Source organism: Ptychodera flava, chromosome 10 (assembly GCF_041260155.1).
Source record: "Ptychodera flava strain L36383 chromosome 10, AS_Pfla_20210202, whole genome shotgun sequence".
Taxonomy (NCBI): Eukaryota; Metazoa; Hemichordata; class Enteropneusta; family Ptychoderidae; genus Ptychodera; species Ptychodera flava.
Window position 1 is genome coordinate 22047721 of NC_091937.1, and position 15038 is coordinate 22062758.

Genomic DNA, 15038 nt, shown 5'->3' on the forward strand with positions numbered 1-15038 from the left:
TTTTTCTAAGTGACGTTTGGCAGTATGTAGATTCATGACGGCACTTTATAGAAATGGACACGAACGAGGAATAATTGAACAAACGTTAACTGCATGATACGCTATCCTGCCAAGGTACAGAAAGTAAGATGGGAAATTATAGAAACACGCGCCAACCATCTGATCAAATGCCATCTGTCATCAACAAAAGTACACATTTTTCTCTGAAAATTACCTCATTTACGACCTCCATTTTCCTGCATGAAAACTCGAAATGTTATTTTGTTATTTCAATTTATGGCTGTCGTTGGCGATATTGAACGTCCGAGTTATTTGATGTGAGAAAATTGACGTCGCTTTATAATGCATTTTATTTCAGTGAAACCATGGTAACCGCATGGCGCAGAACTGAAATTGCTGTCAGAAGCAAGCTGCAGAAAGCATCTGTATGGTAGGCAACATTAGACAAAACTTTTTCTGTTTTAGAGTATATTTGGTTTTTCGTTTATCGTATCGCACTTGTGTCGTAGCATTTATTTATTTATTTATTTGTTTGTTTATTTATTTATTTATTTATTTATTTATTTATTTATTTATTTATTTATTTATTTATTTATTTATTTATTTATTTGTTTATTTATTTATTTATTTATTTATTTGTTTATTTGTTTATTTATTTATTTATTTATTTGACGGGTCAACAGGCCAAAAGGCCCAATAACACGATTGGAACTAATTTGGGATAATTGGATGGTGAAGTAATGTCGATTTAATCTACAAATATTATCTCATCTGCTTTTCTTTTTATATTACACACTTGTTTTTATGAGTAATTTCCGATTTTGCAACATTTAGCTATATGGCACCTAACATGTTTGAGAAATTTGAATAATATGAAAACCAAATTATCCCACATTAGTTCTGACCGTGTTCGATAACATACTCCGAGAAAATACAAACAAACAAACAGGCTAACAGTACAACAAACATAATACAAACTATAAATACAATAACAATATGTACAGAATGAATACAGAGACAGGACCCTAAGAATAAAAATATCTGGACACAAACGTCTTAAAAGCAGTATTAGGTTAAAAAAATATCCGAAGAAATGTCATTATATAGTGTAATAGCACTAGGGATAAATGCATATTTTCTCAGATTCAACCTGCAATGTGGAACTTGAAATAAAGACGCGGTCCTGAGGCGTGTGAGTGGTGCATAAAATGGCAATTGATATGAAAGGTAGGGACAAGAAGATCTCCCTGAAACTATTCCATTTAAAAAAGTCAGATCTAAAACCTTCCGCCGAAGCGAGAGAGAAGGGAGATTAAAATGCATACAGGACTGTTTGTAATCACTATTATAGTACCCAATAAACTTCAGACATATATTTCAGAAAGCTTTTTTGAACTTTCTCTACATGGTCACTCAAATATTGACAGTTTGGAGACCAGACCACAGAGCAGTACTCTAATCTGCTTCTTACTAAAGATACATACAAGGATGTCAAAGCTCTCGGAGAAGAAAATGTATTACAGGATCTCTTTATCAAACCGAGCATTTTGAAAGCTCATTTACACATTTCTTCAATATGCCTTTTAAATGATAGATAGAAACTAATATAACACCCAAGTCTCTGATCTCAGACACTCTCTTTAACAAACAACCATCGATAGAATAATCGTACAAATCATACGTGTTTACTGATATCTGTTACGACTAAAGTAGACGAATACAATAAAAACACCAGTCACCGAAAACCAGCCGCGAAATTGAACGTTCAGAGAAGGAATGATAGATAAAAATCCCAGCCGTTTAAGCCGGAAACTCTTAGATCCTTAAATTGGACAACGACACTCTCTTCTCAATTTTTTGCCTTTTCTGTTTTCCAGCTTTGTCACTTCCGATATTTAATATGCATGTAAGTTGAATGTTATTCCCTGTTTCCTTGGTCTTGGTCTGTTTTAATTCTAGGAAGGAATCTTGAAATGTCATGATATGTGGCTAATGCTCGTGTTGCACCTCACTTCCCCGTTATCGATCTTCACACTACAGCTTACAGACGGCTCGACAATTGTTCAAAATGATATGCTGACCAGAAATAAGTCTGTTTACTGCCATCTTTGCCCCATATTCCTGTAGCGTTTGTTTTAAAATATTCCCATCTTTCTATAGCATCTGACACTCGCTTTGCAGTCGATGCGTATTCTGCTCTTACTGAACATAGGAGAGATTTGACAAACGCTCCCTCCCGCCTCCCAACGTTTTCTGATTTCAGGGGAGTTGTTTGAGGAACTAATGTAAGCAAGTTGTGAAGCGTACGTTCTTGTGTGAAACTGCTGCACGGGGTTAGTATATAACCTATGACGTAATGACGAAAATAAGACTCTTGATGACCGTGTCGTCTGCGACCTAGTGGTCGATAGCAGACGAAGTTCTCGATTTTTTGGCGAGATAATTGGATAAGGTGTGTTACGAAACATATTGATTGACCATATTCGGGTGACGGCATACGCTTGTATACCTTGGCTCTGATGGTCGCCTAAATGATATGTTTCCGTCGGTCCACATCCTCGTAAAACAGACTGTTTTGGGCCACTCTCTAGGGCAGCTGTGTGTTATGCGCCACTGAGTTGTCTTTTCGTGACCTTTAACCCTTTGAGCGCCAAAGTCTACTATTGTCCCCTACATAAAATAAACCCCTGTCAATTTTTCTGAGATTTTTGCCAAAATTTTGAGAAAAAACTGTAGCCAATGAAATGTGATGTCCATGTGGTCCAAAATTATCAAAAAATTCATTAAATTTTTTAAAAATTTGCACTAAAATTTTGGCGGGAGAAAATTACAGCGCTCAAAGGGTTAAAGGCAAATTGCACGTAAAATGAACATATTTTACGTGCAATTTGCCTTTAACCCTTTGAGCGCTGTAATTTTCTCCCGCCAAAATAAACATATTTTACATTGATCCAATCGCGGAGTTCACCCATCGCCTATGTACCGGTGAACACCTTTTATCTAATTGTTAAGTTCATAGGCCTACCTGTAGTGCATGCTCATTAAACCGCCGCGGCACCGAGTGGCCGTACTGCAACAGAAAGAAGTAACTATTTCCAGAGGTCATGGGCCGAGGGGTATAGCGATATGTTTCAATCTGGTAACGCACGGCCGTTAGGGGTAATAAACGTGAGCAACACGCTGAAAAAGACCAGTTAATATAAGTTTTATAACACGCCGCATGCTCATTGTGTTCCCTGTGATTGTTGGAACGTCGATGGAAATTTATAGTTCGAGCTCCGTCAATCAGTGTGTCCGTCCATCCTGAGCCATTTTTCTGACAAGCATGAACCGAATTTTTTCAAATCTGTCACAAAGACACATGCAGATCACATGCAAATCAATTTGTATCACGATGCGATCCACTGTGGCCGTTTTTACTCAAGGAATTAATTCATCCTTAACTATTTTTTACCTTAATGATTCAGTTAGGCTGCGGTAAGAGAACACGAATGTACAGTAAACGCTTGTATAGTGTACAGAACGACATCATACAATCACTCTTTTCTTATGCAAATCAGTTAGATGTCATATAAGCTCACTGATATACGATCATATTGCGCTCCGTTACTTGTAAAATTGTCTCCAGTAGGCCTACTGTCCAGCTGCCTACACGATCTGCAGCCCCCTGACAAAACACTGAGAATCACTCATATATCATTGATATTCCACTAAAATTTTACTATCGAAAGCCATTACCATTCACCCTTCAGAATAAGTGGATGTCATTTTTCAACAATAAAAACTTGCGATCTCCATTAACTGGTTGATGATATATTGTTCACCATATTAAAAGAGACATGCGCAAATTAATGTGGTCCATGCGTTCATTTCCATATCCCCACACGGCCATCATTCTTTCAGTTGGCAATGCCATAAAAATAGTTCAAATATGAATTTATATATACCAACTATATGTCAACAAAGAGCAAATTTGTCTTTGAAAATTAATTTTCAAAACGAATGAAACTGAAAAAGATTATGTCTTACCTTATTTGAATTTTACGAGAGCATAGCTGTGAAGACAAAGTTATTAGAAAAGTATGTATGTATGTATGTATGTATGTATGTATGTATGTATGTATGTATGTATGTATGTATGTATGTATGTATGTATGTATGTATGTATGTATGTATGTATGTATGTATGTATGTATGTATGTATGTATGTATGTATGTATGTATGTATGTATGTATGTATGTATGTATGTATGTATGTATGTATGTATGTATGTATGTATGTATGTATGTATGTATGTATGTATGTATACACACAAATTATATTTATACATATACATATATATATATATATATATATATATATATATATATATATATATTGATTGATTGATTGATTGGTTGATTGATTGATTGATTGGCGACAGCATTGGTACATTAGCTTGTGTCATACACGGTTTGATACTAAGTTATAGCGTGATGGACATTTTGTACTGTGGTACCACCGCATATCCTCACAACTACTCAGAAGTGTGTTTCGAGAAAAAACACAATCAGATGAACTTGACATGTGACATGTACATTGAATTGACACTTTCTGAAGACAAGATAATAAGGTATTATTTGTTTTCTACAAAGCGTAGATATGTTATCGCACTCATATGCGTGCATGCAGGCGGTTATTAAAAGATACAGCCGCAGCGAGCTCTCCAAATATAAGTTTACAGCTCTCAATGTAGACTGATAACGCCCAGTAAATTATTTATCAGGAAACTGAGTCGAACGCTTTTTTTATCGACGCAAAGGAAATGAAAAGGGCTATGTTTAGATAAAAATATTGTGATGTTTTCATTGCAATCTTAAGTCACTGACAATTTGATTGCCTTGCGTTGACATCATTTATCGCTGACCGTACTTAAGCATCACCCTAGGCACAGAGATACATGTATTGATTCTTGGAGTTAACTGTAATGCCATTTTTCAGTCGCGGAAACGCAATGTGAAAGTTATTTTTTACGACGACCTACAGAGGAAGTATTAATCTGTCGCAGTAAAAATGAAATGTTTGCACGCAAGTTTTGCCTTTCGTATACATTGGTTATCATAGGTACATATATTTTTATAGTGTCGCTCTGCAATTGCTATATCTATACGCTGCTTCTTCAGGCTCAAAACATTGGTCCGATAGAACCCTACACTGTCTTTTGTACAATACCCGTTCCAGTTACTTTTTATATGCAAGGTTCATTCATTCAATGCAAATAGAATTATTTTTTCCTGACAAACTCGAACTAGTGTTAAGCGAACATTTCCGAAGGAGAGATCGGTTAATTCTAGAATAATAGCATCGGCTTTAAACAAACTCTTTACATGATGATATCAGACACAACACAAGGAACATGGTTACACCAGAAACTGCCCGTAACTAAGAGACGTCTATACTTCGCAAAGAGCCTCTTTATACACTGCAATGTATACGTAACTCAGCGATCAGAAATGTGACATACAAAACATGTTCAATAACACCGCAGTATCATTCAAGGTCGGTAAAGAATTTACGAGGTCCAAGAACAAATAGAAAATCATCATAACATTCGGGTCATCTTAAACCATAACTTCGTGGTGGCACAACGTGTCCGGAATTGATAAGCGTGCTTCACGCTTCAAGGTTATTTTAGACTGTTGCTATTTTCTGTCCGGGACAGAAACTCAAGAGTTGACATACATAAACCATGAGGACAATGGTGTTGCATTGATTCTGATTTTTTATGATGCGGGATATTTATGGAAAGTCCGTGAATCAAACTGCGAGATAACGCATGAATATTGCGTTCAGAAATTTATCGTCCCTGTGGCAGGGATGAAGTCGAGAATTATGCAACCTTTGTTCATCAATAATACGTGAGGTGAAAGTCATGGCAATGAATTATGGTGTTTCGATACGATCACAGACGATTCCGACATCCATCAGTGCTGAACACCTACAGTCTGTTAAAGTTCAAGCTGCCGGAACCAAAAATGCCAATCAAAAACTGAAAAGTTCTAAGAGGTAGAATTCTCGCCCGTACATTGTCTACATCAACAGCACCACGTGATCCGCTGACGGACAGTTCGTGTTGCAGGGCAATTCCGACATCAAAACCGTTAATTGTGAAATTTCAGAAAACGAGGACGTTAATGCAAAGGCTTACAACTTTAATCTAATTTATAGCCTCATTTGTGGCATTGTTAAAATACGACAATATATCTCTCCCATTGAGGTGATCTACATGTATGTCACATCTGACCTTTCCGTAGATTTGATTTACAGGGTTTTTTCGATTCGCGCGTATATCAAATGACTAGGGTAATGGTTTTTGATGTAAAAAGACGAACTTCTATGTAAAACTTGAAATGGTGTACTAACCTTTTTATAAAACATTTTTTTACTTGTTGAATTGATGGAAATGTCAAGGGAATCAACAGATTGTATGTAAGCTTGTCATATATAGCAACCTTTGACATCGCCATGTTATTCATGCCATAATGCACATATATGGATCTCTGATACAATTTTCTATTTTGCATCATATTTCTTTTGCTCGCAAAATCTCACCTCCAACACCTTCTAAGACTTAAAGTTTTGCTCAAACTTTCGTCAATAAAGATTTCAACAAGTCTCTTACCAAATCAAGAATGAAAATCAGGGGTCACCGTGCAAAGTTTGGTTCTAGAGGAACAAATTATCTGACATTTACCGATATTTGAAATTCAAAATGGCCGCCATCCCTGTGTTGACTCTATGGGGAAAAATAAAATTTTCGATTTTCGAAAAGTTAAGACGGTGAAAAGTTATCTTGCCTTGAGAGCTTTAAAATGAGCCCCCACAAGTGGTAGATCAGAAACGTATTTAAAAATTTAAAAAATTGAGGCGCATTCTACCGTGGGCGTATCGTAGAATACAAACCCCTCGACCTGGCAATGCACTTAGGAAACGTACATCACTGTACAGGTCATATAGCTATTCGGTTACTCATACCCGAAGAAAACTTTCATATAAAATCTTTCTTAATGAGAAGACACAATTTCATTCGGCAAAGGATAATAGACAGTTTGTTATGTATAACTTTAATATTACATGATCTTATAGTCGAGTACTCACCAAAGTGGAACGACAAATTAAGATATACTATCAATTATAAATTACCTATTCACCACTTTCCATTTCTCAATTAAGAAAGTGTGTATTTTCTTCTCATAGCGCTATTTTCTGCTCATCCAAAACGACACAACGCCCTTGTCCCGGGTTTCCTCTGGCAAATTATGTTTCTACAACCCCTACGAGGCAATATTTGCAGTACAAATACACCCTAGAGAAGATGAATCGGTGTCCTGTTCCATATCAACGTACATGTATGTTGTGTTCAATTTAACAGGCCCATTATGTGTGCTATCACGTTAAGATATAAGGAAGTGTTTGCAGCGACTGTAGGCTCGGAACTGTACAGTCGTGAAAAATATTCATCAACAAAGGCATCTAAGGAAGCAATTTGCAATTATGGCTTGCTGCATACTCAAAGTCATATAATTATCTTTGAAATTTCACACAATGTGACGAGAACGCTGCATCTTTCTGGCACACCTTGCTCAGCACCGTCACACACTCTACACACAGAATGCTATAAAATTACAGCAGCACCACGCCATCATAGAAAATAGCGTTATAAAGAAAATATATGTCATTACGCGCCATCGCTGTATCGTCACTTAGATGAAATTTATGAGCTGACGCTAGGAAATGACATCGCCCTATAGCTTGAAGTTCAACGATAATCAAGTACATTAATTTTACTTTAACGCACAGGGAAAATACATTGCCCTATAGATTGAAGTTTATAGCAAATCAAGTTCATGAATGTTACTGTAACGTGTTCGTGAACTTTAAACCACTGAGCAGCATTGCATAGAACACAAATGCAATTCAATTATAGAGCTGTGTTAGATGTGTATATGCGTATACATATACAGGTATATATATTAACTAATTAGTTTCTACATTAAACTTCCACGCTACACAACTACCTGTCATATTTCAAAACACGTTTCTATATATATACTACCCTTTTCAGAATTAGAGCGCGAAGCCACTGTAGTGAACTGCAATAAAACTGCTCACACTAATTAGTTTCAGCTGTAGCCGTGGCCACTTTGGTGTTGAACAAGGCTACTTGATAACGACCAAAAAGTCTGCTTGTACAAAGGCAAAACTAGCTCTGTCTGAGGCTCGAGTTGTAAATGAGAGTTTACGATTGGCACCCTGTGTTCAAGATTAAGATACAATGTAACATTACCATGCACTGGTCCATGTACAAATCTTTTTTATTTCAACTTCCCCAGACAAACTGTCTGCATGGGACATACAATGTTGTCGACTTTGCCAGCTGGCTACAGCTGAAACTAATTAGTGTGAGCAGTTTTATTGCAGTTCACTGCAGTGCCTTCGCGCTCTAATTCTGAAAAGGGTTGTATATATATATATATATATATATATATATATATATATATATATATATATATATATATATATATATATATATATATATATATATATATAATTAATAACGTATCAAGCATATTAGGTACCTATTACTCGAGTTTCACGCATTTGTCATCATCTGCCAGATTGGCGCAAAGACAATTGATATTTCACGCTCTCGATACATTAGCGTCCATGAACGCGATAAACCCCGCGCAATTCCTCTTGATTTGGACTCTAACAATACTGGCGCCACGAAATACCAGCACGGTATCGACAACATGGTCTTACTCGTTTACACATTTAAAAAATTCACCCAGCAATTTATCTTTGTCATGGAGGAATTCTGTGTACTACCGCCATGTTCTATTGTATTTCAACCACTTGTAATATTGAGATGTTATTATCAATTTAATTTATTCATAGCATAAGTTTGAAACAAAAGAATTGTAGCATGCCATCCACGGGCAAGTGATAAGTTGTACTTTTGTATCTTTTCTAATGTCGGTAGAAATCAAAGTATTGTCTTATTGTATTCTTTATGGCGTCGGTATCCGACATAGCCAAGATACTGTATGGACTAACAGAGAAAAGTAGGACCGATTCAGGCACGGGCAGACTCACATATAGGGAAGAAGCTGGAAGTGACCACGAGTGAAGTAGAACTGAAACTTATTATTTGAATACGGAACCTTGGCCAGGCCTCACGGCCCAGCCACTGATATATCTGTCTGTGAGTTTATGGAATTATTTAGTTCCTTAAAATGTTGACTCAGAATTAAGACTTGATTGTCGGGATCGATATTTTTGCATTTTACCTAGCTTTAATGTGTCCAGTCATGCGTTGACTTTGGTTTAGCCGACAAACTGCAGGAGATATTAGAAATTATATCATAACAGTATATTGATGGCGCAAATACTGCCATCTGATTGGTCGAGACGTGAAAATAACCGTGCTCTATTGGCAATATAGCACAGTTGGAACAGGTACGAGCTAAATTCCCTTCCTGACGTTTCACGCTAGAATTTCAATTTAATATGACGATACAATAGCAATATATCACCTTAGCAATGGGTATACCCCCTCAAGTTTGACCAGTTCACGACATATATGCACTCGCTATCGCTCGTGCACGTATGTCGTGAACTGGTCAAAATCTCGTGGTATATTGTCGCTGTGTGTGGTTTATTGCTTAAATAAACAACGAACAACATTTACATTCGAACTGTCCTTTCAATTTAAAAGTTTTGCTATTCGTGTGACTAGCGGGACTGTCTGCGGAAACCAACCGAGGACTGATAATGCATGTTACTGTATACACGTTTGTGAATGTCAGTGAGTTTTTGGTGTCGATTTCTAAAACGTTGATAAGGAATGTACCATTCTAGCAGCGATTGCAATCATTACCTTTCGATAAAAACCATAATGATTATGTAGAAGCATTTTCTCACGAGTCACGTGATACGCAACGACCCTTCATCATGAATCCACTGGTATGGGGAACCGGCGGCGAATCTGGTCTGCATCATTCGTTTTTCATCGTTTCGAACTACCCACAAAACATTTGACCTAAGCATTGGCTTTGAAGAGACGTCTTTTTTAGAAGAGGAGTTCCATCCTTGAATGCCCTGAAGTCAACTTAATTTGATTCAAAGAAAGAAAACCTTCTCCGTGATGATTCTTTGGTCAAATGAAGGTTGTCATGGTTACCATACTTTTTTGCCAAGAGGAATACTTTCAAAGGGTAATGATTTTGCTATAAACTGATACGGGTCGAGTTAGTAGGCGGCATGTACATGGCTTCTGTGTTGATGACGTTCTTCCATCTGTATTCTTGAAGTTCACCTTCAATTCGACCTCGAAATCAAATTTGAAACCCAGGCATGGAGTAAAATTAGGCAACACAATGGGCGCATTGGACGCTTGCCTGTCATTTGAGACCTGCAGGTTCTGTGATGATTTTTTTAGTAATATAATGCTCGAAAAAAGATTATTCTCACAGCTGTCCCGATTTCATCATGGCATTCACCGGAAAACTGTAACTAATGTTTTTGATTGAATAAAAAGGCAATACTGGATGAAATATGACACGTTCACAGACCTTACGCAACTGCATCGCACCCGATGTTTGTTCTGTTCAACAAAAGTAAAGCATGTGAAAATGAACTTGAAGTCAGAAGATGTTCTGCAATTTTACATAAGTGAGAAGATACATCTAATCTCTTTCAGCCAAGCCGTAATCAACTAAGTGCGCATGTCCCTCCTCAATAGCCACAGATATTACAAGATAGCTCGTATTGCATTACCATGCACGTCATTATCGATAACACATCACCCGTTGTTAATGTGGCGTGTTCAGAGACATTTGAAAATTGGCATATATCTCTGAACAGGGGAAAATTACAATGTTATGGGCATATTTGATCTTATCTTGAAGCAAACGCGTGATCGATCATTTGTTTATCATCGTGCCACCAAACTGCATACCGAACTTAAAAACATCTTGCTCGGGCGTGAAATTTACTCTGGTCATGGTAAATTAAAAAAAATGATCGATCGGTAGAGATGTTGAATAATTATAAAAAATAGACTGACATGCTTTATGCAGTGTTTACATATCTTTTGCGAATATATAAAATTTTGATACAGGTAGGTTTATTTGTAATAAATGTCTACTTGGGAAGTAATTATGGCGAAATGGCCAGCTTGTTGCCATGTTCTGAGATCTGAGAGAGCTGTCGGTCGATTTTACTGGAAGGTCAAAAAGTTGACATAAGAGTGCCTGGTACTTGCTATGGAAGGACTGAATTAAAGGGTGTGCAGACAGTTGGTTCGAGGAGACCCTATAAGGAGTAATGGTTCTAACAGATTTGCATATTAGCATACTTAGGAAACTTTCACCACACAAATTTTGTTCATCAGGCCGATCAAATATAGTTGCCACTCTCAGCATGTGCCAATATAAAGTACACCGAACGATTTTTGCTTGGAGCAAAGTTTGCACAAATTGCTTGAGATATTTCATTTCTCTTCCAGCACGAGACATTCATTTTAGTTTTTCGTCAAGAAGTTATATTAGCTTTGTCCCGGACACAAAATTTGAAAGTATTCATTTGGCAGTTTATATTGGCACACACTGAAACTACTTATCGTTGCAATCTATGCATGTTGGTATATGTCCTTAAGCCAGAGTTGAAAGCATCTGGCCGAGACAGCCATTGGCTAATACTATTAAATGTCAATAAAGTGGACATTCTTGCAGTGGTCCACTCACATATGACTTTGTCAAAATGCGCCACTGAGGCCAAGTTTGATCATGCCGCAAAACAAGTTCTATGCGCATTTGTACATCGAGGTACATTGTTCTTGTAAACAGTTTGCAGCGACTCGACAAAGTCTAATCCATAAATACTGTGGAATATGTGTTTCTTATTCCATGGATCTCGTGGAGGGCGTATGAATATGTGAAGAGTATGATGTTAATTGATAAGACAGTGTCGCAGTTGAATTGACCAGACCAGTGGTCTCACCTTGTTGTCAAATTTCCGCCTTGCAAAATTCGCAATCTTGAGAATGATTTAGGACCCAAAACACTGACCGAATGGCGCAAAACATGATAATGGTAATAGAAGAGAACGCGAAAAAAATATCAGGCAAAACGTGGTTAAATAAAAACACATGAAAAGGAACCGGTATCAATCTAGTTACATATTTGGTTTTTTTTACGTTAACTTTCTCACTTGGACAGATGGATACGGAAATTACAAGTGAATGGTCACGTTTCTTCTTGTCACGTTTTCTTCTCGTTGAAAGGCAGAGATGCGTACAGGTATCAAAGCAAAATGCACACATTGGGAGCTCTTTGGAGACGCTAGTCTTCAACCTTCTGTGAGCAGAATTCTTTGCAAGGCTCACGGGACCTCGGCGACACTCGACAATCATCAAAGTGTAATGGCCAATTGGCCTGTAACATTCCTTGGCGCGTTGCCACGGAGACGCGCATCTTCGTTCCAGATCATCAATTAAAAAATAATGAAGGATGTGACACGAAAGGAATTAAAGTGCACGATTGGGTTGAGTGATCGTTTGGTGTAATTGAGAACGTCGCCCGTTCAACGCAAGAAGCCCCGAGAACATCAAGCGTTATCGTGTTCATTCATTTTCGAATCACACCTGTGCGCGTTCTGACAAGAATTTTTACCTTCTTTTATAGGCTTTCGTCATTCTGCCAATGTTATGAAGCAACGGGACAGTAATTATGCCCATTAGCATCGTGTCCGAGAAAAATTGTAAGTTTGAAAGCCATCAAGAATACCTCAGTGGTCATCGTGGCATTGTGTATGGGTCAAAGGTCAACGTGATAGATAAAAATTACTCTGCCCATGAGCTGGTAATTCCCACATATCAAATAAAGATAGGTGCCAATTTATAGACTTAGTAAGATTTCATCAGTGGCAAATTTCAAAACTAACGTAATGGGTTACATTAATTTGTACTGATTTACTTCTCAAACCGATAAACGTGATGCGATTGTCGTTATTGTTGTATATTAATTGACTGAGTACGTGGCAAACATACAGAATAACTATCAAATATGTAACACAGAGTTCGATCAAAAAGAGACTAGTTTGGCTGGAGTAAATTCATTACATTTTAATACGTTTGAGGTTGACAGATGGTGGATTTAATAAGCAAGAGAAAAGACCGTTATGACAAAAATGTCACCTTATATAAGACAGATTCATTTCAATAATTCCTTGTGATATCTCGAATCAAGACTTAAGACCCACGGCATTTAAAATTGTTATTTTTCATTAATTCTGTATTCGCATTTAACATGCCACAAATATGAGAGAGGGAGAGAGAGAGAGAGAGAGAGAGAGAGAGAGAGAGAGAGAGAGAGAGAGAGAGAGAGAGAGAGAGAGAGAGGGAGGCTTTCAATCGCAAAATAAAACAGCAGCGTGTATTGTCAAATTTCCCTCATATTTCAGTAAGTAAATTATTGTAATAAAATATAAATCTAAGTCAAATAATATTTTGTAGTGTTATAACCTATACATTTTCTATGTCGATCAGGATCTGTTTCTGACTTTGAGAAGAACAGAGCATGCTGTCGAGTCTTCAAATTGGTGGATAGCACTGCCACTGATCTCAAAATGTTTTTACATAGGTCTTGTAGCCTGCCTTTCATATATTTATGATATCTCTCTTGGTTTGTAAAACAATGAAAATATACAATTTCACAGACCGTCTTTCGAATAGCTTTATCAAACTGTGTTTTTTCAGAGGAGTTTAAATTACAAACGTGACTCAATGCAGATCTTTTCTCTGTTCCTATGTAATTTTTATGGGCATCATCGAAAATTGTGTATACAGTAGAATAACACGTGATAAAGCAAACTGCGAATCTTAAAATAGCTCAAGATTGGTACGAAAGCTGGAAGCTGGAAGGAATCACTCAAGCTTACAAGTGGGTTTGCCATGATATTTAATTTAAGCCACGACAGGAAGCGTTTGCATCATATACTGGAATTCAAACATAGTGACACTTGACACGCATGTATCGCGTCGTCAAATTTACAGCGTGTATCGCAATATACAGACTTCGTATAGAGATGTATATGACCCTATAATTTACATTCGATGCACTAATTAGGCCATATACAATGCGTTCTCAGCAGGTGTTTGTCACTTACCGAACCGTATCCTATATCACAGTCGACACATATTGAGTTTGTTTTCATGGAGCGTGTCGCTCAATGCTGAAACAGTTGACGTTTTGCGACCGATGTTTCCTGGTGGTAAAATTATTGTACATGTATACCTGGGCAGTAATGTTTGTACATAATACGAGTGAAAGCAGTTACTGGACACGTCTGTTGCCAGATGATCACCATTTTTGATTCATGATCCTTGGGAAATATTGTCAGGTAAGGTCTAGAAAAATTTGTTCAACATGTTCCGACAAAGTTTAGATATATGAAAACTCGTAAAAGGCTATATACAACTTTTTCGATAAGAAAGTGCGAAGAAGTGGTTGTTTACGTTTGATATTCAGCCAATTTCGTTTTAAGAACTCATCGATAAATCATCTAGACTACACAGAATCCACTCGACAATTGAACAATCCGGGCTATTTTACGACTCAACCTTACTTTATGTCATCTTCCTTTACATCTTTTTGAAGGCATATCACCAGATTCCAGATTGCAGCAAATCGTAGCGTAGTTACTCGCTTGTGCTCTATGGATATGTTTCAATAATCTCCAGGAAGATGTCAGTTTGAGAGTTATCTGTTTCTCATACGCACTCTGTGGGTGTCGTTGAGCGTATAAGGCGTTCTTTTACGGGCTCGTGTTCAGGTTATCATGGATCAGAATTTTCAGACAAAAATCCACTCAAATCAACAGAAATCCACTCGGATAAACAAACTTGAAAACAAGCAAAACAACTCAGAATTATACGAAAAAGATCTCAGTCTATCCATAATTTGCGTTTTGTGCAAAAGTGTGATCTCGGTGACTT

General features: G+C 37.2%; 1 protein-coding gene across 1 annotated transcript in view; it reads left to right on the top strand.

Annotated features, from left to right (window-relative positions):
- LOC139142252 (neuromedin-B receptor-like) overlaps positions 1-15038 on the top strand; it is a 108025-nt gene that overhangs the window by 49066 nt on the left and 43921 nt on the right. Inside the window, exon 2 of the mRNA XM_070712137.1 lies at positions 359-430. The gene's annotated coding sequence lies outside the window, so the exon portion shown is untranslated. The remainder of the gene's footprint in view (positions 1-358; positions 431-15038) is intronic.